Below are 5,744 nucleotides of genomic sequence, written 5' to 3'. Positions count from 1 at the left end.
GAGGAACAATAGTTTAGTAAGATAGCTTCACCATGAAGATTTTTAATTCTTGGCCTCATAAAGAAAGAAAGGAGGCAATCTTTGAAGATATAATTTTTTCAAATATTTAGAATGGTATAAGTTAGTGGTTCTAAATATTTAAAAAAATTATATCAAATATTTAGAATATATTTAGAGTTCTTTTAGTCTTTTTTATTTTATGTAATATAGATAGTCAAGAGATAGACACCTTGCTGGTCATACCATCTCAACCAAATTACTCACAAAAATGATCATGAGATAAAAAGCCACCTAAACTACAAAGATGTCAAAAGATATCTAGTAATAGATTGTTGGCAATTGTATTTGAAGTAGAACTTGCCTATGGAAGATGCCCATAAAGAATGTTTGCAGGAAAATTCCATAACAAAGAATCTGAAGTTCATGCTTGGTCACAAGTAGAAGGCTTAAGGCACTATCAATGGCTACCTCGGCTTATGAAGTATTTGCCTTGTAAAAAACAACTAGAATATATAGCAGACACCATGTGATAGATCTTTAACTTCTTGCATATATACTAACTTGTAGCAATATTGCTTCTTGGAGACATCGAAGCTAGAGGAGGAGGTGATGTCACAATTATACAATTGAAGAAGGTTTGAGAAGGTTGTAAGAAGTTCTAAAAGATTCTAAGAAGATTCTTATAAATCCTAGAAGGTTCCAAAAGGTTCTAGTAGATTCTAAGTAAGTTCTAAAAGGTCATAGGAGATCCTAGAAGGTTCTAAGAGGCTTTAGATGATTTAGAAAGTTGCCAAAGAAGGATCTTAAGCTTTGTTTCCAAGCCTTGTAGAAACTTTTCAAGAAGCTTCTTAGGACCTAACATATATATGAATCAAGGTTGAGGAGATCGTCAATCTCAACAACTTATTGTCATAGATATATATATTTATCTCAATAGTTACTTATATGATTAAGTAGAAATAGGTAAATATAGAATAATTTCATAAAGTTTTCTAGAGTAGCTTCTTAGAAGCTTCATAGACGTAATTTTGACTTTAGATGTGTTTATAGATTAGAAACTTGGCCAAAAAACTAACCATGTATTGGTAGCTTATGGAACAAGTTATCTCCGTGTACTAGCTTGTGGAACAAGCCAACTACGTGGTGCATACATAAATAACTTGCCTTGCAAAATAAGACATGTGGCTAGCAAAGTCAACACATGTTATAGGTCCTATAGGACATTGCCATATAGCTCTTAGTTAGATAGTATATATGGAGGCAAGAGTGAAGCCTTCTTCACTCTTATCAACGCATTCCTAGTCCTTAGTCTTATTTCAAGACTTTCTAGTCTTCTTGTCTTTGGCAATAGCCATTCTAGTTGAATAATATATCATTTTTGAGTAACTTTCTAGTTCTTCTCATTGATACTAGAGTACATTGAGGATTTTCTTTCTTTGAGATTCATGTCCTTAATAATTTGACAAGAGTGCTAATATATTATTTCTTTCTTGTTTTAGGAGTGAGTTGATTATTCCACTTCTATTGTTGTGTTTTGATGGTTGTAGACTATCTACCTTTAAACAAAAAATCTTATTTTCTAATATTGATATTTTTTTAAAAAAAAGTGAATTATCTCTCTTGTGGAGATTTATTTTTAGAGGTTATGGATTATCCTCCTCTAATTTAACTTTTGAATTTATTTGAATTATCTATAAAAGGAAAGATTATGGATGCTACTCTCAACGGAAGTGAGAATAGGTTTACAACTATGGTAGATCTTCATGAGCTTGTCAATACTCTAAGAGTGGAAATCTCACGTATTTTTAACGTGAATCATACAAGTACTATGCTTATGCCTATGGAAGAAGTTCGGAGTCTACAGCAAGAAATTGTGCAATTAAAAGAAGCAAGTAGATCAATGTCACAACCAAATCCAAGGAGTTTTGCTTCTACAAATATGACAGTGACAAGGATTAGTATACCTGAGAAGTTTGATGGAACAAGATCAAAATTTTGAGGATTTTTGTAACAAGTCAAGTTATATCTAAGATTGCAGCCTTTCCAATATCCTGATGGATTTATCCAAGTTGGATTGATAGGCGCACTATTATCAGGAAGTGCTCTCTCTTGGTTTGCACTTTTAATAGAAAAAGATTCTCGACTTCTTTATGATTTGAATTCATTCTTAGAAGTGTCTATGGCCACATTTGGAAAAAGTAATTGAAAACAAGTAGTAGAGATCAAGCTTTTATCCTTACGATAAGGATCACAATCAGCCACTACATATGCTGCCAAATTCCAAAATCTTGCTTGCGACATGGACTGGAATGACAAAGCACTTATCAACCAATTTTGATATGGATTGAAGGATAGCGTCAAAGATTTGTTATTAACAATGTCGAAAGTAGGATCTTTTGAATAATTTATTACTCAAGCCATTGCAAGCAACAATTATTTATTTGAAAGGCGCTAAGAATAAAGATTTGGTTGGAGAAGAACAAGTCAAGTAATAGTGGCAGCTCCCAAGTTTTCTGAAATATATTTGTCAAAGCCGAAATCAATGCAAATTGATATGATACATTTTAAACCTCTCACGAAGCAAAAAAAGACTTGACGTTGCTAAGAGGGATGTGTTTATATTGTGGAGAAGCTAAACACACTACTCAATATTGTCCAAAGAAGCAACACAATTACTAAATGATGAGCTTAATTACCAAAGAAGATAATGTGTCAAAAAACGAGTGTCTCCAGCTATAACAAAGACCGTGCAGTTGGAATCATGTGCAACACCTAGTAAAGGTCCTATCCTCTCCTCAAATCCCTCACCTTGTTTTATAGTAGAAGTATTTTTTGGACCTAATAATCACAAAGTCTTTGCTTGTTAGATTCAGGAGCCTCAGCATGTTTTATAGACGAAGGTTTTGCCAAAAATCAAAAAATACCTTTAATAAAGAAAGCTAAATCCGTACATATAGAAGTCATAGATGGTTGTTTGTTGTCTTCTGAAAATGTTATCCATGAAATTATTCCTTTAGATATAGCAATTAAAGATCATAACAATGTAGTAGTATTTAATGTAATAAAATCTCCCTCTAATCCGGTTATTTTAGGATTATCATGGTTAGAAAAATATAATCCTCAAATAGATTAGATTTTTCGTAATCCTAACTTTCTTAATAGTATAATTCAAGATCGTGTTAGCAAAATAGAAATACGTAAGTCCACTACGTCCAAACCTTTACTAATATGTGCAAAAGCTTTCATGCATGCTACAAAAGAAGGATCATCTTTTGCTATATATGCTACATCTATTTCTAATGGTGAAACAAAGTCGAGTGGTATTCCTAAGCAATATCAAGAATTCCAAGACGTTTTTGAAAAGAAAAATATAAATATTCTCTCCAAACATTGATCTTATGATTGTTCAATTGATCTACAAGAAGGAGCTCAACCACCATTCAGATCAATCTACAGCTTATTGCAAAATGAGTTGGTTGTATTAAAAGAGTATATTCATGAGAATTTGGCAAAGAACTTTATACGCCATTCTAAATCTCTAGTTGGGGCTTCAATCTTATTTGTAAAGAAGAAAGACGAATCTGTGCGAATGTATATGGATTATTGAGGATTCAACAAGATCACCATCAAAAATAGGTATCCTTTGCCTTTGATTTCAGGACTTCTTATCCAACTCAATCAAGCAAAGATTTATTCCAAAATAGATCTATGAGGAGCATACAACTTAATTTGTATCAAAGAAAGAGATGAATGGAAGACTGCTTTTCGAACTAGGTATAGATATTTTGAATATAATGTCATGCCTTTAGACTCACGAATGCACTAGCCGCTTTTCAACATCTTATGAATGATGTTTTTTGGAAATTTTTAGATGATTTTGTTGTTTGCCATTTAGACAACATTCTAATCTACTCTAAGAATACAGAAGAACATGAACTTCATGTTCATCGCATGTTACAAAAACTTAGAGATGCAAGATTATATGCCAAGTTGAAAAAGTGTGTATTCCACACTACTTAGGTTGATTTTTTAAGGTACATCATTTTCAATGAAAGCCTTATGATGGATCTTGAGAAGGTTCTAACTATCATAGATTGGAAGATTCCACGAACAGTACGAGATGTGCAATACTTCTTGGGCTTTGCTAATTACTATCGAATCTTTATGAAGAATTTTTCTCAAGTTGTAGCTCCACTTATACGTTTGACTTGTAAAGACAAATTTGAGTGGAATAAAGAAGCAGAAGCATCATTTGATGCTTTAAAGAAAGAATTTATTTTTGTACCAATCTTATATTGTGTTGACTTCTCTAAGACATTTTTTATGGAAATAAACGTTACAAATTTTGCTATAGGTGCTGTGTTGTCACAAATGGGAACAGATGATAAACTCCATCCAATAGCTTTCCATTCGAGGAAATTTTCAGCAGCCGAGATTAATTATGAGATCCATGACAAAGAACTCTTTGCAATCCTGGATTCATTTCAAAAATGGGGTCATTATCTAGAAGGCACCTCAAGTCTAATTACTGTGTATACAAACCATAACCTCGAGTACTTCATGTCAACATGTGTCATGAATTGTCGTCAAGCCCATTGGAGCATGTCTTTATCTAGATTCAATTTCAAGTTCACTTATCGATCCAAAAAACAACAAGGTCTATCAGGCGCTCTTTCTAAACGTTCTTATCTTGCACCAAAAGAAGAAAATGCATCTTTTGATCAACAAAGATCAATTCTCTTAAAGCCTGAGCATTTTCATCTTCGAGCTATAAAATCAACATTGACTGTTGATTCATCATTTGTGAAGCAAATTCAATTAAGCATATCTTTTGATCTTCTTGTTCAGGATATCTATGATACTTCTTCTAAGTCTCATGATACTTCCAAGTTTGAATTCAAGAATAATCTATTATATTTTGAAGGACGCCTATAAATTTGAAAAGGTGAAGCTCGATTACGTGTTCTTCAAGTTCGTCATGACTTTCCAGCAACAAGATATTTTGGATACAATAAAAGTTTGGAACTAATATCTAAAGATTTTTGGTGGCAACAAATGTGGAAGGCAGTTAAAGATTTTGTACAATCTTGTGATGTTTGCTCAAGATCAAAAACTCCTCATCATCGATCTAACGGACTTCTTCAGCCGTTATCCATTCCAGAACAACAATGGTCTTTTGTTTCTATGGATTTTATCATGGATCTTCCAATCTTAGGTTCTTATAACTCTATATTCATGATAGTAGATCGTTTTACCAAGATGATACATTTTGTACCATGTACAAAATCTATCACAGGTGAAGAAACAACTAAGTTTTTCATTGACAATATACTTTGCTATCATGGATTGCCAAAGGATATTATATCAGATAGAAAGACTCAATTTGTATCAAGATTTTGAAGAATCCTATTTAAGATTTTAAAGGTGGATATAAAGTTTTTTTTTTAGCTTTTCATCTACAAAAAAAACAAGAAAATGAAGTTCTAGAGTAGTATTTGAGATGTACCATCAACTATCGTCAAGATGATTGGATAATTCTTTTATCATTGGTAAAGTTGCATATAATGATTTGGTACATTCTTCCACTCAACAAACACCTTTTTTTGCCAATTATGGTTATCATCCACGTCTTGATACTTTTGACTTTTTAAAAGTTGATAATTCTATGGCAGAAGATTTAGCAAATCGCTTATGAAAGCTACATACAACAATAAAGATAGAATTAAAAGAAGCTCAAGAACAAC

This window comes from Physcomitrium patens, chromosome 22, assembly GCF_059467195.1.
Source record: "Physcomitrium patens ecotype Gransden chromosome 22, ASM5946719v1, whole genome shotgun sequence".
Lineage (NCBI taxonomy): Eukaryota > Viridiplantae > Streptophyta > Bryopsida > Funariales > Funariaceae > Physcomitrium > Physcomitrium patens.
This window is presented reverse-complemented; position numbering follows the sequence as displayed.